This window comes from Carlito syrichta, unplaced genomic scaffold, assembly GCF_000164805.1.
Source record: "Carlito syrichta isolate Samal-C Ts95f unplaced genomic scaffold, Tarsius_syrichta-2.0.1 Scaffold308579, whole genome shotgun sequence".
In the NCBI taxonomy this organism is placed as follows: domain Eukaryota; kingdom Metazoa; phylum Chordata; class Mammalia; order Primates; family Tarsiidae; genus Carlito; species Carlito syrichta.
In genome coordinates, this window is record NW_007252675.1 from 457,851 (window position 1) to 485,708 (window position 27,858).

The window sequence follows — 27,858 nt, forward strand, 5'->3', positions numbered from 1 at the left end:
GTGGCCACTGCACTCCAGTCTGGGCGACAGAGCAAGACTCCAACTCAAAAAAAAAAAAAATTAAATAAATAAATAAATAACCTAGCCTTTTATTGCACAGATCCATGAACAGGCCTGATTAAACTGTTAAGGTCAATGGAAAAAGATGCATGATTGCAAGTGTGATACCTCCTACACTTGCTAATAATGATGGGTAGGTTTAGTTGGAGTGTAGAGGTTTGTGAGATTTACAAGTCTGGTAACAAGTTCTGGCTGTCCTTTGAAATCCCCCCAAAACATTACAAAGGTGCACAATTTAAAAAGTACTTTTAGAACCATCTATGCAGTCTGCTTTTAAATTCTGAATTGGGCTGGGCACAGTGGCTCATGCCTATAATCCCATAGCACTTTGGAAGGCCGAGGTAGGAGGACTGGTTGAGCTTAGGAGTTCAACATTAGCCTGGGCAACATAGCAAGACTTCGAGGACTGGTTGAGTCCAGGAGTTCAAGATCAGCCTGGGCAGCATAGTGAGACTTTGTCACTATGAAAAAATCAGCTGGGCATAGTAGTAGTAGTGGCACATTTTTGTAGTCCCAGCTACTTGGGAGACTGAGGCAGAAGGATTACCAGAGCCCAGGAGGTTGAGGCTGTGGTGAGACGTGATCGTGCCACTGCACTCCATCCAGTCTAGGATGCGACTCCAACTCAAAAAACAAAAACTAAACAAAAATTTTTGAACTGTCCCACCCATGGATGTGTTAGTATGATCAGTCCCCAAATACCTGGGTAGTCAATAGATCAGGAATGAGTCTTTAGCTGGCTCAGAGCCACATACTGTTATAGTGGGAGTTGGGTAGAAAGCAGAAGTTATGAAATCTTTCTGGAAATAAAAATGTATTAAATGTGAAGTTTTAAAACTGATACCCATCTGCATTACAAAATCCCAAATAGATAAAGACAAAAAAATGGAAGTCAATAATAATGTCCCTATACTTTACTCCCATCTCTCTTTGATGCTCATAGTACCTCTTCAACCTCTGCCTAACCCCAGCAACCCTGTGTTAAGCTGTCATCCAGAGCTTAAATGTGAGCACCTCCCTCTCCAGTTCCGGGAAACTGGCTTACTGGTAAGACATTCTTTCCCACCTTTGGACAGCTCTCATTATTCTTCTTTACATTAAGTTTAATTTATAAGCAAAGTTCCATTTGAGCTTTTAGAATTACAGCCTTTATGATTTTTTCCATCCAGCAACTTCTTTTTATAAATTCCTGACCTCAAAAGATAAAGGTACTCTTCCTATCAGGGACACAAGATCCTCTTACAAGGAAAAAGAGAAAAAGGTCTGGAGCATATTTTCTAGCATTGCTACAGAAATTATTAGTAATCTCTCTTGAAAGAACATAAATTGCTACTGTAAATTCCTGGAAAAGTGAGTGCTTTTCTCCAAAAACCTTCCCCTAAAGCAGATCCATTCTTTACACACAGCTTTAAAAATCAGACCAAATCTCAAGCAATATATTTTATGAGAAACAAATTTATGTTCTTGGTATTTTCTCACCAAGGCATGATTTAACATTAAAGTAATAAAACTTAATCATAAACACAAACAAATTTCACAGGCCAAACACCCCAACAAGTTAAAAAATATAGAGCAGCCTTAGTTAAACATCACTTCTTATTTTAATAATGCTTTAATTGCAATTGATTTTCCTACAGAAGTAGCTCATTTACAACATCTACAACCCATAGGAAAAGTGCTGGGTTCATCTTCTAAGGTGACATGAGAAGGTCTGTATCTAAAAGTAACGAGAGATTTATTTCAGGATCCACTTCATTCCGTGTTAAATTGCTACCTCGAACATGGGATAAAGCTATACATTTATATAAAGTAGACAAGGACAAAACTGTTTTAAGGCCAAGTCACATTAACTTAGATTATGCTTATGAAAAATTTAATACTATAAATATGAATATAATTTTAGATAAATAAATATATACATATATATTTTTAGTAGGAGTCTCATTCTGTCACCCAGTGCTGGAGTGCAGTGGCACACTCATGGTCACCGCAGCCTCGACCTGCTGGGCTCAGGTGATCCTTCCACCTCAGCTTTCCAAGTAGCTGGAAACACAAGCGTGTGTCACCACACCCGGCTAATTTTTTTATTTTTTGTAGAGACCAGGTCTTGCCAAATTGCCCAGGCTGGTCTCAAACACCCAGACTCAGGCAATCCATTCACTTCTGCCTCCCAATGTGCTGGGATTACAGGAGTGAGCCACCATGCCCAGCCGAATTTAATAGATTATTAATATTAATTATTCATGCTTATTAATTACTCTATAAATACTTGAATAAGACTCTTTAATAAAGACTTAAGAATGAGTTGAAGTATGGTTGTTGCTGGAAGTAATCACAATTCCCAATATCTATTAATTTTTCTGGTTTTAACTTATTTGTTTTTTAAAAGTTTACTTTCCAATGCTAGAAAAAGAAGACTCAAAAGTCCATCATGAACATCTACAATGTTCAACTCAGTTACATTTTCTCCAGTCTTGTCTAAATATCACCAACTGGAAGCAGAGTTTCTTGTGACCCTTAAGAGCTCTGCTCTGTCTCTCTCCCTCTCTCTCTGCCCTCACCTCCATTACATTGTATGATTATTATTAAGATGTCTTATTACCCTTCCTGATATACAAGCTCTTTGAGGGTAGGATATACACATTATTTATCTCTGGATCCCTCAACAGCATCTAGCACACAGTGTGGTAACTCATTACTCCTGGGTGAAGGGGCAAGAGAGTTGCTGGGTATGGCCTTCCTGAAAAAAGGGCACCTGAAAAAACTTGGTCCTGCAATATTCATTGGGAGTGACTGACCAACCAAAGGAAATGGTTATGTAAGCTATTCTAGAGAACTCAGAATAAATGAGGCTCTCTCTGGGCCTTTAAAGCAAGAAGGAGACCCGCCTGGGCAACTTGGCAAGACCTCATCTCTACTATAAATCAAAAATACTAGCCAGGTGTGGTAGCACACGCCTGTGGTTCCAGCTACTTGGAAGGCTGAGGCGGAAGGATCGCTGGAGCCCAGCAGGTCGAGGCTGCAGTGGCCGGGAGCGGCCATTGCACTCCAGTCTGGGTGACAGAGTGAGACTCCAACTCAAAACAAAAATAAAATAAAATAAAGCAAGAAGGACTACGATCAGAAATCTACATGAAGCTGACTTAGTGAAGTAGATTTAAGAAAAAAGGGAATAATAGAAAGGACACATGCAACACACATACATACCTATATCCAAGAAGGTCCTAGAAACTGCAAGAAGACTAGTGGTGGTTGCACACCACTCCTAAGTGTAAATCTTTTGAAAGTCAGAACCTCTTCAGAAAGGTGACCAGGATAGATTAGCAAAGTTTAAAAAATTAATGACTAGGAGGAGGATAAATACCTCCATCTGGCAATCCATTAGCAAGAAGATAAGAAAATCATGGAGAAGTGAGATGCTTCAATCAAATCACTCTAGCTGTTACTCTAATATCCAGTTACTCTTTATCATACTTGAAGAAAGAAAAAAGAGACCGCAGTCAGGAGTTTTCAAAACATCCCAAAAGCAGAGTACTCCTCTTTTAAGATTCTCTTGGAAATCTTTCAAGCTGTTGCTCTCAACCAGGTACCATGCTTGCCAAATCTTTCCTCAGTGATATGCCTGAGCATGGTACATGACGTATCAAAATTATCAACCTCACAAATACAAAAAATTTTAAGGTTTTATTGCCATATTCCCTGGTTTCTCTGACTTTAGTTCTCTATTCTTTAGCACGTATTTCACTCTCTATACCTAAGCTTGTTATAATATGCCTAAACCCACAATACAGCTCTTTGAAGTAATTAAAGTCAAATAGATGTTGTTGGGAAATAATACCTAAAACCCTAACATAACAACAGCCATTCAAGGAAAAAAAGGACACAGGAAATTCTCCTACAATTAAGCCCCAATTCTTAACCAATGCTGCTTCCTATTCTTCCTATTAGAGTAAGTCCTCACTTAATGTCCTCAACAGGTTCTTGGACAGTGCAACTTAAGGGAAACAACATATAATGAAACTAACTTTAACACAGGTTAATTGTAAAATGAAATTAATTTTACCACAGAACAACTGATATAAACAAGAGTTAAGGTCCTATGACATATTTCTGGTCACAAAGACATCACCAAACTTTTAAGAAAAGTCCCAAACACTTCTAATACTGAAATAAATGTGAGCTATATATACATTATTCTAGTTCAGAATTGCAGGTGGCTGAGTAACATTAACAGGAGTTTGAAAAAAGTTGGTTCCAACCCTCATGGACAACCTTGAGTTTCAAGACTTCAGGGGCGCTGGGCACGCCTGTAATCCCAGCACTCTGGAAGGCAGCGGCGAGAGGATTGCCTGAGCCAGGGGATCAAGATCAGCCTGGGCGACTTGGCAAGACCTTGCCTCTGCAATAAATCAAAAAATTAGCCAGGCCTGATGGCATGCACTTGCAGTTCCAGCTACTTGGAAGGCTAAGGCAGAAGGATCACCTGGGCCCAGCAGGTTGAGGTTGCGATGGCCCTGAGTGTGCCACTGCACTTCAACCTGGGTGACAGAGTGAGACACTAACTCAAAAGGAAAAAAAAAAAAAAAAAGACTTCAGTGGAAAAACTGTAGATGTGGTAGAAATAGCAAGAGAACTAGAATTAGGCCAGGCACCTGTAATCCCAGCACTTTAGGAGGCTGAGGTAGGAGGAGTGCTTGAGCCCAAGAGTTTGAGACCAGCCTAAGCAACAAAGTGAGACCTCATCTCTACAAAAAAACACACAAAAAATCAGCTAGGTGTGGAGGCATGCACTTGTAGTCCCAGCTACTTGGGAAGCTGAGGCAGAAGGATAGCCTGAGTCCAGATGTTCAATGCTGTGGTGAGCTGTGATTGTGCCACTGCACTCCAGCCTGGGCAACAGAGAATCCGACTCAAAAAAAAAAAAAAAAAAATTAGAAATGAAGGCTGAAGATGTGACTCAATTGCTACAATCTCATGCTAACATTTTAATGGAGGAGGAGTTGCTTCTTACGGATGAGCAAGGAAAGTAGTTTCTTGAGAAGGAATCTATTCCTGGTGAAGATGCTGTGAACATTGTTGAAATGACAACAAAGAATTTAGAATATTACATAAGCTTAGTTCATATAGCAGAAGCAGGGTTTGAAAGAAGTACTACTGTGGATAAAATGGTATTGAGCAGCAAAGCACACTGCAGAAAACCCTTTCATGAAAGTCAACTGATGCAGCAAACTTCACTGTTGTCTTAAGAAACTGCCACAGCCACACCAACCTTCAGCAACCATTACACTGATCAGTCAGCAGCCATTAACCATCAAGGCAAGACCCCTCCAGTAGCAAAAGCTACTACAACTCAATGAAAGCTTAGATGATTGTTTGTATTTTTACCCATAAAGCATTTTTTAATTAAGATAAATATACTGTCTTTTTTTTAAGACAGGGTCTCACTCTGTCACCCAGGTTAGAGTGCAGTGTCACCATCATAACCTACCACAGCCACAACCTCCTGGGCTCAAGTTATCCTCCCATCTCGGCCTCCCAAAGTGCTGGGATTACAGGGGTAAGCCACCGTGCCCAGCCTGCTTCTGTAGACATATTGTACACTTAACAGACATAACTTTTGTATGTACTAGGAAATAAAAAAATTTGTGTGGCTTGCTTTATTGTAATATGTGCATTAATGTAGTGGTCTGAAACCAAATCCACAATTTCCGTTTGCTATCACCTACAATATAATCTTTGGAACCAGATCATAATATAGTTGTAGTATAACCAGGAAAAAATGAAGGTCCACAGTTTGAAACCAGCATGAACAATGAAATTGACAGGAAGGCATGCCTGTATTCTGCCCTATGGACAGCACAAAAAGCATTTTATGTTCCAATACTACTCAGTTATTTCTTGAGGTTATTTCCAGGTTTCTCCATTTGAATAAGCTAACAGTGGTGGAATGTTATATTTTAACTGATGAGTAAGAGATAAGGAAAAATATTAATATGAATAAACAGATAAGGAAGAAAGGGGGTAGGATTTAAGATAACTTGTGCTTGCTGTTTTAGATATTCTTCCAAATAACAAAGAAAAACAAAAGCCAAATTTGAGGGTTGAAACTTTTGAAACAAAACAATTCCACTAGCAGACAATCTGGTTCTTCAAGCCCTAAGGAGGCTTATGTTCTTCACACACACACAAAAATCAATCTAAATTTGATGATTTGGGGAGAAAAATGGTACTGCTCTGGAAATTATAAGACCTATGTTTGTGTAATGGTCTCCTTGCTGCCTACTAGCCAGTGGCCTTGAGCCAGTCATTCCACTAAGCCACTCCAGGAGTGATGTATACTAAACACATATACCAAAGCAGTCTCTGGTAATTTGGCAGGGAAGACCTACACTTCACTACTTGAGAATGCAAGAAAGAATGAGGTCGGGCATGGTGGCTCATGACTAAAATCCCAGCACTTTGGGAGACTGAGCCCAGGAATTTGAGACCAGCCTGGGAGGAATGCTTAAGCCCAGGAGTTTTACCAGGCTGGGCAACATAGCAAGACCTCATCTCTGCAAAAAAAATTAAAAAACTAGCCAGGCTGGAGGCACACACCTGTAGTCCCAGCAACTCGGGAGGCTAAAGCAGAAGGATTGCCAAGCCCAGGAGGTGGAAGCTGCAATGAATCTTGAGACCCCAACTCAAAACAAAACAAAAATAATGAATACAAGGGAAGGCAGGGTGACTAGACAGAACAGAGGGTTCAATAGTCTTTATTTGAGCTCATCTAAAATTTCTACTTAATTATGCAAGAAAGCACTAAGCTTAGTACCAGAAACCTTATTACTTCACAGTTCTAAACCCTCACACAGCTGGATACCAGCTGGTCATCCTACTGATAGGCTATTATATAGTGTCCACTACTATGGTACAAGAATGAATAATGTGGCCTTACTTTCTCTAATTCTGATTAATGCCAAGTTTAATGTCCGAGGGTTTGTCTCTCTCTAGTTCCAACAGGTTAAGTATGAAGCTGCTTTCAAAATGCCTACTAGAGAATCATGCTTCCCAAAAGACTAAGGCTTGGAACTGGCTGCACACTGCTCTCCTTAAAGATCTGCTCACAAGGTCACATTTTCAAACTGGCAGAAGAACCACTTTTCCTTCCAAAACAAGTTTCCGTTTGCTATCACCTACAATATAATCTTTGGAACCAGATCATAATACAGTTGTAGTATAACCAGGAAAAAATGAAGGTCCACAGTTTGAAACCAGCATGAACAATGAAATTGACAGGAAGGCATGAACAAAACATTTTAAAATTTGTTTCTGCTACTTGGAAGGCTGAGGAAGAAGAATCGCTGGAGCCCAGCAGGTCGAGGCTGCAGTGGCCAGGAGCGGCCACTGCACTCCAGTCTGGGTGACAGAGTGAGACTCCAACTCAAAAAAAAAAAAAAAAATTTGTTTCTATGGAACAGAAAATGATATGCGACAACTTACTTCACACGCTTTCTTCATTCTTTCATTAATGCTCAAATTTAAATCACTTCTGCATATAGGGCAGCAATTCATAAGATGAGGGAAAGGACCAAATATTTGGTGAGGTAAACTAAAGAAAGGATCTGAAAACTACAGCCCACAGGACAAATATGGCTCACAGCCTGTTTTTGTAAACAAAGTTTCAATGGACAAAACAAAGCAACCCTCACTAGTTTATATTGTCTAAGGTGGCTTCCAGGCTTTCAAGTTTAAACATTAGAGTCAAAGAGTTACAACAGAAACTATATAACCTGCAAAGGTTAAATTACTATGCAGCCCTTAAAAAGGTGGGTGTGTATGGGGGGGAAATATTTAGAGTTTATTCTAAAGCACTATTAGGTGTTTTGTTTATCTTTTATTTACTGATGGGGAAACTGAGCACCAGATGGAGGTTTTTCTTTTCTTACATCACAGCTGTTATGTTGCTCCCCTACCTTCCTCACCTGTTTGGCTTCCTTTAGAAGAAAACTGGACCAGCCCCTTTGGCCCCACAGAAATATGTTATCTCCTTGACCCTGCAGCCTAAATAAATTCTAGCAGGAAGAATGGTGAGAAACCGGTTTTTCAGGCCCTGAGACTGAAAGGGAATTCTGACATGAGCTAGAGATAGAAAGAGCGCTTGTAGCTTGAGTTAAGTTGTATCCTAAAACAAAGAGCCATTTTGCTTACTTCTGAGATTCACAAATAACCTCTTGCTCAGTTTTTGACAGGACTCTGTGTTTGTGTGTACAGGAGAGGTGAGAAGTGTGCTTCTGAAGAATGTATCAAAAATGCCAACTTAAGAGCTTTAGAGTTTACAAAGTACAAACCACACATCACCTTTAATTGATCTTCACTTAGCTCAGTGACAAATTTATCAATATTCCAATTTTACAGAGAAGGCCGAATTGAGTATCTTAAATTACTTGCTCTAAAATCACAATACAACAAATTCAAGAAGCTCTAAAACTCTGTTCTTGATTTGTTATAACTTGCTCAATCCTACTTTTTGTTTTAAGGAGTATATATATCTATACTATTCAGAAAGATGAGCAATCTTGGCTTAAATCACTGACTCAACTCCTTAGCCCTATCATATAAGCATCCTTTTTATTTCTCTGTTCTCTCTCTCTTTAGGCTGTCAGTCTTTTTTCTATTTTATCCTTCCCCTTTCCATGTCTCTAGGCAAGTCACTAGCACCTATGAATACTCAGCTGCGAACAGTGGGGGGCAGTAAAGTACAAGGTAAATACATAAAGAAAAAGTATTGGTGCTGGGGGTTATTGCTCTCTGACTAGCTTGCTATATGTCTATGACCTTGGTCAAATCCTTTAACTTTTTAGGAACCACTCTATTCACCTAAGAGCAGCACCCCACAGGGCAAGCACAACACACAAATGGGAAAATACATGTTAGAAAGCCTTAAAAAATACCAAACTTCATACAGATGGTATCATATCTCCATTACTGTTCAGAGCTGGACAAGACAACCTATTCCTGGCCTGAATAGTCTCAGATGCAGTATCAAGCCCAAAAAACAATCTTAGATACTATAGCAAATGATGTAACTAACTTCTTTCTATAATTTAGACTACTTACTTTATTTTAAACATGTTTCCTTAAAAAGCCTCGATTCAGATGCATGGAAATACATATTAAATAGAGAAAGAGTTTCTCCTATCTCTTTTATAAACATGAAATAATTGTTAAAGCCCTTTGAACTATTAAATTTAGAATTAATGTTAAGAGCTCAAGCTGGAAATGATTAGGAATGCTCCATATTCAAATCCCTGGGAATGTCAATGATCACTAGCTGTGGAGGTTTTTCCTCTAGACTAATCCAAAAAAATTCTAAATTTTTAGAACATGTCTCCTTGGATACCTCAGACTTCTATAAGCTAGGAAGAGTATGTGGCTGTTTTGTATGTGGAAGGAATCCTGTTTATGTTAGAGGGCAGAGGAGACCTGGATGTCTAGGCAGCTAGCTCCCTACCCAACCTGGTTCCACTGGCCAAAAGAAAGATTCTAGAGAAACTCTGAAAAGAGGTCTGCCTGCTTCTCAAGATCCTGGAGTAAAGGGAACATGTTCTGGAAAGCAATAATTTTTGAGACTATCTCCTGGATTAAAACCAACATTTAGGGTTTTGATTTTTTTGGACTAGCACTGGTAAGAAGCGTGCCTTTATTGTACAACTAAAAGAAATTAAATATTGTATACACATTTACTAATCAATGATGACTACGTTTTTTTTTTCTTCTCAAGAACCATTCCTGGTACACAGATCTATTTTCACAATTACCATATTCATTCTCTTCAGACTTGTAAGGCATATTATCCTTTTTTTGTTGTTGTTATATTATTTTTTAAGCCTAAAATTTTCAAGCTCCTATTTTATCCTCAGTTCTTCCGTAATGGTTTTGTTTCTGGCACATTCTCAAGGCAAACATCTTTGCACATGGTGAGGATTCAATATGTGTCTACTGAATGAATATACTCAAATTCCTCAATAACTATTTTAAGACCCCAAGTATACTTGGCCTCACTCTGAGTTCCTGGCCTCCCTCTGGGTTCTTTTCTTTGAAACCGGCATATATACGGGGAAATTTCTTCTTAAGTATCTGTGCTCAGTTGTGTAGTAACCTTTGTGCAGTAATCCAATGGAGGAATCAAAGAAGGGGGATGGAGAAAAACCTGTTCTACTTTAGAAAATGTAGCACAAATGTAGACAATTATCTAATCACAGGCTCCAATGAAAAATGGAATATTGTGCCAATGAGTTAGTATGTCTAAAAACAGGGGCTGGGAGGAGAGAATTTTCAATTAAAAACCTGGAGGATGTTATAAGAATGTCAATTTAAGCTTGGCTGTATTGATTTAGCTGTATAGATTCTGCTCACTCACAGACACACTATGAATTCTGTCCTCCAGTGCCTTTCATCATTGGTTCAAATGTTTAAAAAAGAAGGAAAAGGGCATAGGAAGAAACAAATCCTCCAAGCCAACCAAACCCTAATCTCCCACCTCCATGTATATAGCTGTTAGAAACTGAGAATGTAAAGACCACTTCAAAGAGTGCAAAGCAACTGAGATGGTTATGCTAATCCCTTACATTTGTACATACATTACACTTTTTAAAGTACCTTCACATTATCTCATTTGTTTCTCACTATAGACATGTAAGATAGACAACACAGGTACAAATACTCCCATCTGACAAAGATTCTTTAGCCAGGTAGACTGAAGAACTTGGGCAAGGTCACAGGGCAAGTATATGCCAGAAATGGAATCAAAACCCATGGTTCCGGATTTCCATTCCTATGCCCTTTCATCAAATATTCTCCTACTTTAAAATAGGCTAACTCAGTCAGCATGGTGGCTCAGCCTGTAATCCCAGTACTTTGGGAGGCTGAGGCGAGAGGATTGCCTAAACCCAGGGGTTTGGAAACCAGCCTGGGCAACTTGGTGAGACCTTGTCCCTACAATAAATAAATTTTAAAAAGCCGGGTGTGGTAGCACATGCCTGTAGTTCCAGCTACGTGGAAGGCTAAGGCAGAAAAATCACCTAAAAGCCCAGCAGGTCGAGGTTGCGATGGCCATGAACGTGAGTTTTTTTCTCCAACTCAGAAAAAAAAAAAGAATAGATAACTCAGCAGAGGATCAAAAACTTAACAACCTATAGCTTTTCTCAGCCTGGAGCATAAATCCACCAAACTTTTGGTTTTCCTGATCATTCTCCCAGAAAAAGTACTCTAAAATGCCAAGATGCCAGAGTCTTACACATTTAAAAGTAGGAAGCTTAAACAAGAAAGTTGAAAGTTTTCAAGGCTGTGACGCTGCAGCTGCCTCTAAGGAGTGGGACTAGACCATCTGGTCACCAACCAATAGCACAGATAGAAAGTCCTGGTAGATCAAGTCTACTCTCTGGGTGTGCCTGGTCACTATCTTTTCACTATCTTTTCACTATAGTTTCAGAAGAATAGCCTTAGCCCAGGCCCTTTGCTGGAGATGTTTCCATAACTGAACACTTAAAGAAGAAATCATCTGGCTATAGTCTATGCAGTGTTTTAAAATTGTGGTTATTGATACACTGTGAACACGGTGATAAAGTTATTTTAGCCGGGCTCGGTGGCTCAGCCTGTAATCCCGCGCCTTTGGGAGGCTGAGGTGAGTGAATTGCCTGAGCCCGCGGGTTCGAGACCTGCCTGGGCAGCGAGACCTCATCTCTACAATAAATCAAAAAATCAGTCGTGCGTGGTAGCGCATGCCTGTAATTCCGGCTACTCGGAAGGCTGAGGCGGAAGGATCGCCGGAGCCCAGCAGGTCGAGGCTGCGGTGGCTGGGAGCGGCCACTGCACTCCAGTCTGGGCGACGGAGTGAGACTCCAACTCAAAAAAAAAAAAAGTTATTTTAGTTACTCAGTCACCACTCCAAATCAGAATTCCTTTGTTCTACTTCACTAGGGGTAAAAGGAAGGATTAGAAATCAAAGCAAGGAAATCTAGAACAACGGAATATTTAAGAACACCATGACTCATCTAAAAATACTGATTTCAGGCTGGACATGGTGGCTCAGGCCTGTAATCCTAGCACTTTGAAAGGTTGAGGGGGGAGGATTGCTTGAGTCCAGGAGTTCAAGACCAGCCTAGGCAACATAGCAAGATTTAATCTCTACCCCCCCCAAAAAAAAAAAAAACAGCCAGGAATGGTGCTGCACACCTATAGTCCCAACTACTTGGAAAGCTGAGGTGGAAGGATCACCTGAGCCCAGGAAGTCGAGGCTGCACTCCAGTTGGAGCAACACAGTGAGACCCTGACTCAAAAAACAAAAATACCAATCTCTGGTTCAAGACAAGAACCCAAATTTGGGTGCTTCCACAAAGTGTGCATTTGCATAGCTAGCAAGCAATACAGAAGACCTAATACAACTGTAACCACATATCTATTTGGAAAAAGCTCTCAACGAATTATCTGACCTTAGTGAATTTAGGATTTATGAAAGACTATTTGTTTTAGGAAATAGTCTAAAACACTGGTAGCACTCAATAGGTATCTATCTACTTGTGCTATGCTTTGTTCTGAAAAGAAAAGCAGCCGTGTTCACCTTTTTTGACAAAAACTGTAAAGGTAATTCAATTTAACTATGTTTGCTCCTTTTATGATCAGCTTAAGTATTCATATAACGTAAGAACCTACAAGAGCTCTAAGAAAGTCCCCCCCCCCACTTTTTTTAAGCGTGCCTTTTAGGGGAGGAGCAAGTACAGGAGAAAGGAAGGTGACATAACTCAGTCCCACAAGATGGACATAGCTGTGGACTGTTTTTCACATACAGGGACATAGCTATGGACTGTTTTTCATATACAGTTACAAGGTACCATACAAAGAGCAAAGGGCTATGTCATTAGGCTCTGTCTCCTGTTTTCTCACTCTCCAAACGGGGCTAATAATCTTCTGTCCTACCTACATTAGATCATCTTCAAGAGAATGAGTATAAAACCACTTTATTAACTGTAAAGTACATGCTTCATATAAACATTTCATACTATGACATTGTTTAACTACCTTTACGGGTAGCTTCATGGACATTTGGTCAGTTAATTACCAGGAGAAAAATAATCACAGAGTCCAGGATATAAATAACCAGGTGAGATGGCTGGAAACTTACCACTATTTTTCTAGTGAAAAGTTTCTTATTGCCCTTCAGATGGAGGATAATTACAACATACTTAGCTTAGAAACTAAATATAGGTGATTTATATTAAAATTCTGCAAAATCTTACAGATGAGGCTGGCTCCATTTCTTGTAATTAATTTGTGTGCTGCTCATTGGTGCTATCATGATCATGTGGCTATAAATTACTTGCTAAGCAAATACTGCTAAATTCCACATATGTATTTTTGGTTGACTTCCTGCAAGATGCTGCCATTTGAGGTTTTACAAAGCTAACATCAATAAGATTAAGCTCCATACCACTAAGAAAACAAAATCTAGCCTTTGTACCAAATGGCGACATTTGTGTGTGCTCCCTATTTGACAGATTAAGATATTTATACACAAACACATATCAAGGAAATATTTGTACCTCTTCAGAGCAAGTGAAGACCATCAGACTCTAGGGCAGTATTTCTAATCTTTTGCTTATCAAGACACACACAGAAAAAGTTAATATCAGCTTTTTGAGTATTTACTCCGTAAGACTGATAATGATGCCCTCATTTAGCTTAACTTGTCATCACAAGGTCATATATCATGCATGGTGCTCAAAGCATTGTGAGAAAGATGTAGGCTGACAATGACACCTCTACCTTATTGTGTATGTCTGGGTAAGAGGAGTTATAGATATTCTATGTTTAAACTAACACTCAAAAAATGAACAAGTAACTTTTTAAAGAATACTAATTCATATGTGGGAGCTGCATTCTCAGATAATAGGGATATGTAATCAAAAAGGTTGGAGAACACTGATGCTCATTTCTAGATTTCTTAACTACACCTTTTTGTGCTTTCATCTTCAACATGTACCTTTATAATTTTGTCCATTTCCTCTCTTGATTCTTTCCGATTTGTCCCCCAGATCCAGCTATAATCTCTATGAGCTGGAATTCCAAACACACATGACCAATTTTGATACTTCTCCAAAGCTCCAGTCCTGACACACAAGATGCTAGACACCTCTCAACTGAAATAAAATAAAATCTATCCTCTTCTTTCTCCAAACCTGCTCCTTCTAACTTTCTGTTTCTAACCCCCAACCACCTCGCCTTGAAATCTGAGTTATCTTGGACTCTCTTTCTCCCCTGTTCCTCAATTCTAATCAACTGCTAAATTTTGTAATAAGTGTACAACAGTGTCCATCTCCTGAGCTGTCTTCATACTACTACTACCTCTGCTCAGGCCCTCATCATCTCCATGTAATAATAAAAATTATGATGATAGCTAATACTCCTTAATGATTACTGTGTGTCAGGTTCAATTCTAAGCCCTTTTACATTACTACCTATTTTAACTTCTCCAGACTGCTTCAATTTACCACTCCTTCCTGTCTTTAGCTCACCTTGTTATGCTCTAAGCAGAATTAGACCATTTACTGCTCTCTTCAGTCCATCGAGCTGCACTTTTCGAATTATGGTCTTGTTCCAGCTATTCCCCATGTCTGGAATGCCCTTGTCCTTACCTCCCTGAGTCCAACACCCACTTAAACTGCCTCTCTTCATCCTAAAGTCAAGGTCTCCCCTCCTCTAAATTCTGTGTATTTTGCTTGTACTTTCCATATCAGTTTCTAATACTTGATATATATCATCAGTCTCCCCTACCAGATTATTAGATCCTGGAGTAAAATTTTATTTGCATACATTTTTAAGGTTCCATATAAAAGACGTGCATGCATGATGAATTAGTGAAAGGAAGTATAAAAAGCATCCAACTTTAGGATTTTCTTGAAGATAAGAATTATACAGATTAAGTAGAGAGAGGGAAAATTCATTTTATCTGGATATTTCTCCTTTAGTTTTCTATGTAATTGAAACTATGGGAACACACAAAACAATAGTACTTCCAAGAAAAAAGGATAATCAAGTAAATCAGCATTGCTGTTTGCTGTGGTTATTTTATTTTAGTCTTCTTTCTTCCTTTTAACTAAGGAACACAAGGTCACAAACTATGTTATACCACTTTAAAGTTAAACATTTACTAGGTCCTTTTTTTTTCTTTAGTTCTTCCTTTATACTGGAATTCACCTTCATTTCTTACCCTTCAACTGCCCTTTTTTGCTGAACTGTAATTTATTTATTTATTTATTTTGAGTTGGAGTCTCACTGTCACCCAGACTGGAGTGCAGTGGTACGCTCCCGGCCACCACAGCCTCGACCTGCTGGGCTCCAGTGATCCTTCCTCCTCAGCCTTCCAAGATGCTGGAACTACAGGTGCGTGCTACCACGCCTGGCTAATATTTTATTTATTGTAGGTCTTGCCAAGTTGCCCGGGTGGGTCTCGAACCCGAGGTTTCAGGCAATCCACTTGCCTCAGCCTCCCAAAGTGCTGGGATTACAGACTGAGCCACCAAGTTCGGCCTGTAATTTAATTTATAATAAATACTCTGAATAGAAAAACAGACTTTTGGCCAATTATTGAATAGTGGGGTCTGGTTTTGGGATGTTAAGGGGAGAGAGAGGAAGATAAGGGTGATAATATAAATAGAATCTGGCCAAACTGGAAACAGCTGGGCCCACTATTGAGGCAGCAGAAAAAACAGATTAAAAAGAAGACCAAACTTCTGGGAAACACAGACATGAGATATATACTATCCAATTGTGTCTATTATAATTTTCAGTCACGGTACTCTTCAAGACTAAAATACTGCATAATTTACATCATTCAAGCCCTCATTTTTCAATAAACTAACTTTTGTTTAAATATATGAAAGTGGTGAGAAAATTTTTAAATTTTCAAGCATATCATGGTCTATCAGAGAATATGCAAAATAAGAACAAAAACCATACAAGCACATACAAGCACATATACAAGTAATACCACTTGCCGGTGAGAAAGAGTAAAGCTAGCGCAAATATATTTGGAGCATACAGACAAGAATTCTTATTTTAACTTTGTCTGATGTTTAAAATGACCCTGGAACTCTTGGTTATTAAATACAGGTTGAGGACAGGCGTGGTGGTTCACACCTATAATCTCAGCACTTTGGGAGGCCAAGGTGAGAGGAATGCATGAGCCCACGAGTTCAAGATCAGTCTGGGTAACTTGGCAAGACCTCATCTCTACAATAAATCAAAAAAATCAGCTGGGTGTGGTGGCGTGTGCTTGTAGTTCCAGCTACTTGGAAAGCTGAGGTGGAAGGATTGCCTGAGCTCAGTGGGTCGAGACTGCGGTGGCCATGAGCGTGCCATTGCACTCCATCCTAGGCGACAGAGTGAGACTCCAACTCAAAAAAATATACATACACACATACAGGTTGGCTTAAGGACTAAAATAATAGGGCCAAATTTGTTTGGGAATTTGTTTGCTCTTGAAGTGTATTAATAACAAAAACAAAAAACACTAACTGGAATGCAAGTGTTATGTTCATACACCTTAGTTTACTTCCTTGTAATGCATCAAAGTAGCCCAGCTCTCTGGGACACCTCAGACAGGTGGGCACCATTAGCTTCCTAGCTGATTTTCAGCTTTCTGCATAAGCAACTGGCTGAGGCAAGAGCTCTTCAGATCCCAAAAGGGACACTAAGTCTGCTGCCACAGCAGTCTTTCTAACCAAAAGACTCCACGTAAGGATTTCTGAACCTCTTTCATGGTCCATTTTCTCTCTGATCTTTCTGCATCCAAATAGCAAACCTATATCGATGTGCAAAAAGGAAGAGAAATGTAGAAAGTAAAAAGTACAACAACCTAGAGGAAAAGAAACTTGCAAGAAATTGAGTGGGAGCAAATCTCTGAACTTGCACATAGGCTAGTCACTACAAGCTGAAAGACTTGGATGAAAACACCTAACTTCAACAGGCCTCCATTTCTCCCACTTTATAAGACGGGAACTAGACTACATCCCTAAATGATTCCTATCCGACTAATTCAAGAGCATTCAAACTCCACATGCATATATTATATGTATATATAGTTTCATTCATCCATTATTAGCTTTAAGAATGCTTTTTGGATTACTGAAGCCCCCACAAATGTATATAGCTTCTTTAAAAGGAGACCTCATCTTGCTTCAGAAACACAAGCCCACAGTGCCTATTTGTGCTATTTTCAAACATACACATCCCTGAAACTGGAACTGCATTTGGTAAGGTCAAACCCAATTTTACCAAACAGCATTCTCTCTGAACATGATTGTTTCAGTGCACAGAAGAGGCAGACATCAATGCTGACCAACCATGCCTGAGAGGAAGTGACTCAATAGGAAAAGAAATCAAACAGATCACAAAATATCAACTCCATAAGTGGGGGGGGGGAGTCCTAAAAATAGAATACACTATGTATGTAAAATGGGTTCAAATGAAAGTTTCATGAGTTTCCACCATTTATGTTAGAACAGTATCTCACAGAGGGTATCAACTGTGTGAAATTTATGCTAGTGTTTAGATTTTTGATGAGAGACCAATTTTTCTTAAAAAGTGTTCATCCCAACACTTACTTGCTTGTTACTACTACTCTGCAAATTCTAACTACTTTCAAGCTTGAAAACTGACAGAAGGGATGACCACAAAGCAAACAAAAACAATGACTCTGGCTGACTTCATAAATACTCAGCCACAAACTAAAAACGTAACTTCTGCTTTGCAAACATCTGCAACTATTACAACTTACCTATATTACAACGCAAATCTCAGAATCCAAACACAATAGGTTCCCAGATTTTATTCTGAGAGATTCCTAAATCTAATAAGAGTTTTGAAAAATCAGCATTCTCATTTTATCTTATTGTAAGAAGCCCTTGATTTTTGACAAAGGGGTTAAAATTCTTTCATAGGAATCTTAATGGGTAAAGAAAGGATTGACGGTTTCAATGTGTACACTAAACAAACAGGACCATGTCAGAATAGGAATATGCAGGTGAAGGCATGTGGAACATGTTTAAAAAGAAATGTGTCAGGTTTAGTGAACTCCTTTGTAAATATATTAAAATATTGGCATTTTATTTGATGCCATACCTATCTTTATAAACTTTCATCCCCCAATAATCTGGATTAGTAACAACTAATATTTATGTAGCACTTCACAATTTGCAAAGCACTTTGACATACATGATCTCATTCAAGACTCACCACTAATAAGAAGATGCTATTTTTAGGTCCCACTTTTACATGTGAGGAAGCTAACACTAAATGGCTGACATGTCCAAATCCACAAAAGCTTGTGACAGAGCTGGGTGGGATTTGAACACAGGTCTCCTGATGTTAAATGGTCTACCCCATGCTGCCTCAAATACTGTAATCAGAACAAATAAATGCCCAAATCTCAGACCCCATCTAAGCCTCCCCCACCCCCACCCCCACTGCCATCTGCAGCCTAAGTTATAGTTAGCTCACAAGGTCTTCACTCATTCTGGAAATGAAGTTTTCTTCATCTCTCTAGGTAACATTTATCTGGCTAAAGTGTTAAGTAATATCATTCAAAATACACTAGAAAATATCTTAGTCACCACAAGTTTCGCATAGACATGCCCATGTACATTTTTCCAAGTAGTGGGTCAGACAGAGTCCATGACCCTAAGAAGGGGAAGAGAACCAAGGCTAGAGGCAGTGGCTAGCTAGGCATCTTTACAAGAAGCTAAATGCATGAAGTTTTCAAGTTAGAGTTTTATCTAGGCCTCATATTGTACCCCACTTTTGCCTCCCCTGCTCCAGGCCTTTTCCCAGGGCCAACAGGGTCATTATTCAGTATTTACAACCTTTTAAAAGACCACATATAAAAATCTGGAACAACTGATAACATATAAATCAATGACTTGTAAAAAATAAATTTAAATTAAAACAATTACTTCTTGAAATGTAATCTTTAACACACACTTCTCTTAGGACTTACATTTCCAGAATGAATATTTCCTTACCATAAGCATTCCAATCTTCCAAAGAAGTTTCACATATAAAACTACTTTGAACTCCTAAAATACTATCCTTCACTAATTCTCTAGATTACAAAGAGGACAAGGTAACATGCATGGAATTCTGAATCCGTTAGCCAGTTCACTCAACTATCATACCAAAAGGATTTAGAATTTTTTTACTGGGGGGAGGGAACCGAGAAGAGTGGGAGAGAGAATGAATGCAGCCCTATTGTCTTATTGCTTGAAATCTCCTAATTTGAATCTAACATATTCCAACCAACCACTCAATTTGAACATCAGAAGTACAGTCTCTTTACATCTTAAATAGAGCTTTTCAGTCCAAATCTGTATAAACAAACTTTGTCCTTCAATCTTTCAACTCCTCGGCAGTTTTTCAAGGTCACTTTTGTGAGCAACGACAGAGGCCTGCATCTAGAACTCTGACTGCTATACCACCACCTCACCTCAAAGAGCCCAAAATCTAAACTCTGTCAATCCTCTCAGGTAAATCCCTTTACTCAAGGGAGAGCTAGGGAAGGCAAATCAACACCTTCGAAACTTCTCTAATAGGGCCTGCTGCTTTTCCCTATCCAGAGACTGAGTGCTGCTGGCTCACTGCTCCACACTCAATCTGCTGCAGAAATGTTCCAATGACCTTCATTCCGTAATTGCAAATAAAAAGAAAACAAAGAACCGCTTTTTAAAATTAAGTGTATGATAGATCTCAGTACACAGCATTGACTATTTCACTATTTACAAGAACTGGTTGGTTACTGATTAGCAACCTACATTAGCTATATAGCCCTAAAGGGGGGAGGGGGGGAATCAAGGGCAAAAGATAGGGTGCCTGTACTTTTAACTTTCCTATTCACACACTGCAGGCAAATTAGGGTTTTAAATATTTCATACAGAAATTGAAAAGCATTTTGCTCACATCATTTTAAAGAATTAAATCAACATCTGACAAAATTTGTGAAACTGGTGGAAAAAGATTTGCTCTTGTCACTGTCAACATAAGTGGAGAAGTATGTTTCTAACCAGCATTCTAAGCCAAAATGAGCATTTTAAAACAAAAACTGTTACTAAATTATTTAGTACTTGTTAGACTCTAGCAGGTAAATCAAGAAAGTTATGGGAGAATTTCACATTGGCATGTGGGCCTTCACTATTAGAACCTGCATCAATGCAAATCATATTTTCACACAAATTTCGAACAGCAATAGTGTTGCTTCCATCTCTAAAAACACATATGTCAACAAAGTGCATGGAAATAGAAAAACTCCTACAACAACTCAGCTTAGTCTGTAGGAAAGCTTCAGTGCACTTGAACAAAGGAAAATTATTTGGAAAACAGTTAAGTTTACCCAATGCAAAGAGAAAGTGCTTTGCTTCTGTGTGCTCCTAAAAAATGATTAACCTTTCTTCATGTACCTGATCTTGTCGATACTCAACTAGGAAAAGAAATCCTAGTTGAAGGACATGCAAAATCCAAACAGAGCAAGGTATTCTAGGTGCACCAAAAGGTATGCATGGAATGTAAAGTGGCCATTTTCTGAAACAGTGCAACTTGTCTACACTCTCTGAAGCTAAACAGTTTCTATCATTTTAACACAAAACAAAGAATTAAACTTACCGGGAACTGCATTAATTTTACATGTAGTTATTTATATCTCCTCGGACAGGGAGAATTTAAGTCACTCCTATCCCTCCCCCCCAAAAGGACGGAGGAAACAAAAGGCAGCAGGAGATGCAGAAACCTGAGTCTGGAATGTCCACTCCAGTGAAAACCCGAACAGCTGTCCCCCTACCCCCCAACAAACTATTCGCCATTTTTCTTTGTCTTTCAGCTGACCCCTGCCTCAGTGAAAAACTCCGAGGCTCCAATGAAGCCCTGCAGCCTCCTTCCACTTTAACAGTCAAAGGCATTCAATCTAGCATGCTATTTGACACCAAACCTTGCCTCCACAGTCGTCCCATTGGCTGAGCTGCTTTATCGGCTAAGAACACAAAGCCACGATTGGCTGTTCACGTCATCAGTTATCTCTTTTGTACACTTCCTGTTTTAAAGTTACCTTGAGAAGCAGAACAGGGGTCAGATTCAGACTTCAAACTATGGGGAACTTAAGGCTTAGAAGTGTCCAGCAAACGCACACAGATGAGCTAGGGCATCATGTGTTTCCAAAACAGGATACTGCAAATTTAGAATTGCTCTTAAAATCAAGCGAAAGGGTTGTTACAGTTCCCACCCACAGGATTTCTTATTGGCTGTCAGAGTTCCATTTAAAAAATTTAAGGTAATTTAACTGCTTCTGATTGGCTATCAAAGATGTCTGTAAGCTATTGCTACAGTATTCTATGGCAGTAAACCAGAGAAGCAGTGTGCACAAGGTCGGAAAGTTGTGATTATCCTCAGTTTTCTGTTGAGCATTAACAGAAGAAGAAGAAAACTGGCCAGGGCTAACCCAAAGACAATGGAGCTTCTTTAACACTAACAAAGAGTGATGCCAATGGTCATACAATAGTTTGCAGGATTTCTAAAAGGCATCTGTCATTAGGTTATTGGTAATTTTTAAAGCACAGATTAATACCAAGGCAAAGTACTTTATTTTAAAACACAAACTTATTTATTTATTTATTTATTTGGAGTTGGGGGTCTCACTCTTATTTATTTATTTACTTACTTTATTTAGAGTTGGGGTCTCACTCTGTCTCCCAGGCTAGAGTGCAGAGGAACGATCACTGCTCACCGCAGCCTCGACCTTCTGGGCTCAAGCGATCCTCCCACCTAAGCCTCCCGAGCAGCTAGGACTGTAGGTGTGCACTTTCACGCTTGGCTAATTTTTTGTTTTTCTCTAGAAGCAAGGGTCTCACTATGTGGCCCTGGCTGGTCTCATTAGTCTCAAGTGATCCTCCCACATTAGCTTCCCAAAGTGCTAGGATTATAGATGTGAGTCACTTTATCTAATTATCTATAATTAGATAGCATTTTCTAATTTAAACAGAATAATGTTAAGGTAATGCATTAAGTTAGTAGCAGGAACAGTGGCATTTCTAAAAAGTCTACCAGGAACCCATGAAAGAAATACAATGATAAAGGAAAGAAAACAGCAAAGAAGTTATAACACCAGTGAATATAGTTGCCCCTTGGTATCCATGGGTTTCCTAGGATGCTCAAGTCCCCGATATAAAATGACGTCATATTTACATATAACCTAGGCACATCCTCCTGAATACTTTTTTTTGTTTTTAAAGAGATGGGATCTTATTGTGTTGCCCAGGTCCGAAGTGCAATGAGTATTCACAGGCACCTCAGAAAAGGTATTGTAATAAGCATTTTTACGTGACTCATTGTTGTTACTGGAAACATTCCGGGGTGCTGAAGTTCACCAGTAGTGGTGGCCAAAGATTTGATTATGGATTTGGGGGCCTAGCTGCTTAGTTTTTTTTTTTGAGTTGGAGTCTCACTCTGTCGCCCAGACTGGAGTGCAGCGGCACGCTCCTGGCCACCGCAGCCTCGACCTGCTGGGCTCCAGCGATCCTTCTGCCTCAGCCTTCCGAGTAGCTGGAACTACAGGCGTGCGCTACCATGCTCGGCTAATTTTTTTGATTTACTGTAGAGAAGAAGTCTCGCCAAGTTGCCCAGGTGGGTCTCGAACCTGCGAGGTCAGGCAATTCACTCACCTCAGCCTCCCAAGGCACGGGATTACAGGCTGAGCCACTGAGCCCAGCCACTGCTTAGGTTTTTAAGAAGTGGTTCCTAACATGGTGAAAATCAATTAATACAACATTTCTGTCTGTCCTTCTCTTTTTTAACAAAACATTCAAACAGAAACATCTCACCATTACCTTAGGCCTTAACAATCTCCGTAGATCTGCTTTCTCCCATCAAAGTTAAGTATCCTAGGACTAAAAAACACAGTTGTTTTACCAGGTAGATGTGATCTTTTCTAGAAATTCCTCAAATCACCTTACATGAAAATTTAACCTTGGCATATGCAGGGACTCAGCAGGGCCCTGAAACAGGAGCAAGGTTATCTGGCCTATCACTTTGCCATATTACCTTCTCTACATATATTCCACTCATTTCCCACAATGAAATTAAATGATATCTGAACATCAACTAATGCCAGGTTCTGTGCTAGGGATATTACATACTTTGCCTCTCTAATTCTCACAATAACTCCCTTTTTACATGTGAGAAAGAGAAATCCAAAGAAGTGAAATAACTGGCCCCTAGCTATACATCTAGATTCAAACTTAGGTCCCACCTAGAGTGGTACTCTTTCCACTACCACCTGCTTAGCAAGATATGGAGCACCTCAGGGCACATCCAGGGAAACTTTTAGGTGTCACATATATATACAGATAGCATAAACCATTATCCAATTTCACTAATTTAAATATTGGAAATCTGACTAATGTTAAATTTGATCTGCCAGTTGGAGACATAGCCAAGGCTATGACAAAATAGCACCCTATGAGTTGATACAAATTTTATTACTAAACTGTTAGGAACATTTAACCACCAACAAACCACATTTATAATTCATAAGGACTTAAAACAACTAATGAAATCATTAACAACAGTGTAATTAAAATACTGCTGGGTGCAGTGGTTCACACCTGTAACCCCAGCACTTTGGGAGGCTGAGGCGAGGGGACTGCCTGAGCCCAGGAGCTCAAGACCAGCCTGGGCTACAAAACAAGACCTCATTTTTACAATAAATCAAAAAATTAGCCAAGCATGGTGACATTCTCATGTAGTCCCATCTACTCGGGAGGCTAAGGCAGAAGAATCACCTGAGCCCATAAGGTCGAGGTTACGGGAGCCAGAATTGTGCCACTACCCTCCAGCCTCGGCATGTGAAGCTCTGATTCAAATACATTCATACATACATACATACATAGGGATTGTGAGGCAATTTCACTATGGAATGCAAGAGTTTAGTTATGCTAACAGAATGTGTTACAAGACAGTTCCTGAAACTACATAGTTATAAGTATTGTAATTCTTTTCTCAAAAGTTTAGATCACAGATTCTTTTTTTTTTTTTTTTTTTAAGATTAGAAAATATAGGCCAGGCACAGTGGCTCACACCTGTAATTCCAGCACTTTGGGAGGCCAAGGCAAGAGGATTGCCTGAGCCCACGAATTCAAGACCAGCCTGGGCAACTTGGCAAGACCTCATCTATACAAGAAATCAAAAAATTAGCTGGGTGTGGTGGCGCATGCCTGTAGTTCCAGTCACTCGGAAAGCTGAAGCAAAAGGATCACCTGAACCTAGCAGGTCGAGGCAGTGGTGGATGGGAGCCTGCCACTGCACTACAGCCTGGGCAACAGAGTGAGACTCTGAGACTCCAGGTCGAGGCAGCGGTGGTTGGGAGCCTGCCACTGCACTACAGCCTGGGCAACAGAGTGAGACTCTGAGACTCCAACTCAAAAAAAAGAAAAAGAAAACATAGCTTATTTAGAAAGTAAACTGAGAGACAGGGAGAGAAAGAAGGGATTTACCTCCCCAAGGTAGGAAAGAGGGTCAAAGCAAGGAAACATGGCAACAGCCATAACTCAAAGAGCACACCACAATGGCCTGGCAATGGCCATAGATCACAGATTCTAAATAGCTAGTACCAGCTTAAGAAGAGAAGGCAGAAGGCCATCAGACCAGTTGTATACCTTGTCTACACTAGAGCCTCTCTTAACCCCACAACATTGATAACGGTCAGCTACCAGGAGACAAAGCTGCTCATCTGATGGGTAGGGGGCAGAAGAATAGGGAGAATATGCTCACAACATTCACTGACTATTAATTAGTGTCAGCATGGCAAAACAACTAAGCATTTGAGTTCAGGCAAGCACTAGTTTCAAATTGACTCTACTTATTAAATAACCCTGAGCCTCAATTTCCTCTTTTATAATATACAGTTATCACCATCTATATTAGAGAGCGATTGTAAGAATTAAATGAGCTAATGTATGTAAAGTATATTGTCTGTGCCCGAATAAGCATTGAGTAAATGGAAAGTACTGAATGTCATCCAATCCAGCTTCCTTGTTTTACAGAAGGTTAAGGTTCAGAAAGGGACAAGACCTGCTTTAAGTCCCAAAGCTACTTTGAAGGATGTCTTTTATCTTTGGCAGACACTGCAGCCCTACAGGAAGCAACTCCTTAGCCATAAAGGACACTGTGGGAGAACTACCAGGTGCTACTAAAAATATTCTCAAGTTTTTATGCTAGAAATCCATGCCTTTCACCACCAGTCCTGGCAGAGATCTGATTATTCTTCCAAAAAGTCTGCCTTTCAACTCTGCTTTTGATGTTCTAGATTAAACCAATCATGTCCCTTGACATTCTCTGTGAAGGTCTTCAGCATAGTTTTTTTTTGTTTGTTTTTTGAGTCAGAGTCTCACTCTGTCTCCCAGGCTGGAGTGCAGTATCATGTTCACAGCCACTGCAGCCCCAACCTGCTGGCGATCCTTCCTCCTCAGCCTTCCAAGTAGCTGGAACTACAGACGTGCACCACCTCGCCTGGCCAATTTTTTTATTTATTGTAGAGATGAGGTCTTGTCATGTTGCCCAGACTGGTCTCAAACCCATGGGCTCAGGCAATCCTCTCATCTCCACCTCTCAAAGTGCTGGGATTACAGGCATGAGCCACCACAACCAGACTTCAGCATAGTTTGTATTAGTTCTTAGCAGTTTGCAAGAAAAGCACTTCAATTTCTATTCCACATCAACAGTCGCCTAAGAATTCAAGTCACAGTAGGAACAGAACTCAAATTATGCTTGAATTTCCGTTTGGCAGACAAATCCATTCACTTATTGTAGCTTTCTTTTCTCTAGCCTGTCATTACTGGTACACTAAGAACCTCATGGAATCTCTGGGATTCCAAACAATATTCTTCCCTGGTCCTGGATCTCAGCAGGCCTCTACACCAGACAATTGTGTCTTCACACCCCCTAAAATATCAGATCACTATGAGACAAAACCAGTAATTCTGGTCACATGGTTGAAGCTTCAGTGCTCTCAAGGCCAGGCATAGTGGCTCACGCCCATAGTCCTAGCACTTTGGGAGGCTGAGGTGAGAGGACTGCCTGAGCCCACAGGTTTGAAACCAGCCTGGGCAACTTGGCAAGACCTCACCTCTACAATTAAAAAAAAAAAATAGCCAGGCATGGTGACACATGCCTGCAGTTCCAGCTACTTGTAAGGCTGAGGCAGAAGGATCATCTGAGCCCCAGCAGATCGATGCTGTAGTGGCCTTGAGTGTGCCACTGCACTCCAATCTGGGCGACAGAGTAAGACTCCAACTCAAAATAGAAAAAAAAGACAGGGTGAGAACTCATGCTCTTGGTCAGGAGAGTGAATCATAGCTACTATTTTACTAGCTGTATGAGATTGGCCAAGTTACCTCACCATTTCTGAGTTTATTTCTTCATGTGTAACATGAAAAAAACACCAACACAGGAGTGTTTGGGCTTAAATAAGTGAAAACACTCAGCATAATACCAAGAATATGATAGAGTCTCAATTAATATCTAAATACACATTTCACTATAGCATTTACAGTTATAACTAATTTTTAACATGTCTCTATTACCAGAGAAGGGCTTCCTGAAGACAGCAACAGTGTCTTATGTCCATGTTTATCCTCAGTGCTCAACACAAGCATAAATTAAGTCCAACCTTAGCTAAAGTGTCAGAGAAATAACAGGGAGTTAGCAGAGATTAAGGAAAACTAGCAAATATATGTCCCATGTAAAGAGGCAACCACTACTCAGCTCCAACTGAAAAGGGCCATGTAGGAAAACTGGTCCCATGCAGTAAGAGTTTCAGATTCTTTTAAAGAACCAAAATTGACTGGGTGTGATGGTGCACACTTGTACAGTCATCCCAACACTTTGAGAGGTCGACACAGGAGGGCTGCTTGAGTCAGGAGTCTGAGGCCAGCCTGGGTAACATAGTGATATCTTGTCTCTACAAAAATAAAATAAAATAAATGTGTTGGGCATGGTGACACATGCCTGTTATCCCAGCTACCTGGGATGCTGAGGCAGGAGGATCACGTGAGCCCAGGAATTTGAGGCTATGGTGACCCAGGATCAGGCCACTGCCTCTAACCTGGGTTACAGAGTGAGATTCTAACTCAACAACAACAACAACAACAATAATAATAATAGAGAAGCAAAAGCCAGATTCTTTTAATGTCAAATATATCCATTTAAAATTTTGATTCAAAATAATTTTTTGGAAATTATTATAAGCAAATCAAAGAAAACCAAAGGCTGCCAGATTTCAATTTTTTATGCATATATTTTACCTGACTTGTTCCTGAACTACTATTAGCTATCTCCCAAATCAAAGCTACCCTCAAGGTTAAACCAACAAACAAATGTTGACATTTTTTCAAAAGAATCTAACAGATGTTCTGAAAATAATCCCCAAGGAAGGTCTTAGAAACATTCTGAGCAGCTGGGCTCGGTGGCTCAGCCTGTAGTCCTGCACTTTGGGAGGCTGAGGTGAGTGGATTGCCTGAGCCCGCGGGTTCGAGACCCGCCTGGGCAACTTGGCAAGACCTCATCTCTATAATAGATCAAAAAATTAGCCGGGCGTGGTAGTGCACGTCTGTAGTTCCAGCTACTTGGAAGGCTGAGGCGGAAGGATCGCCGGGGCCCAGCAAGTCGAGGCTGCAGTGGCCGGGAGCGGCCACTGCACTCCAGTCTGGGCGACAGAGTGAGACTCCA

General features: G+C 40.0%; 1 protein-coding gene across 7 annotated transcripts in view; it reads right to left on the reverse strand.

Annotated features, from left to right (window-relative positions):
- Positions 1–27,858, reverse strand: part of NFYC (nuclear transcription factor Y subunit gamma) — a 75,265-nt gene that overhangs the window by 37,472 nt on the left and 9,935 nt on the right. The window contains exon 1 of one of the 7 annotated variants that reach the window (XM_021716237.1): positions 20,749–21,043. The exons of 4 other annotated variants lie outside the window; for them this stretch is intronic. The gene's annotated coding sequence lies outside the window, so the exon portion shown is untranslated. Of the gene's footprint in view, positions 1–6,657; positions 6,725–14,442; positions 14,448–20,748; positions 21,044–27,858 lie in introns of those variants that run through there. 2 more of the 7 variants (XM_021716239.1, XM_021716240.1) reach the window with 2 other exon arrangements.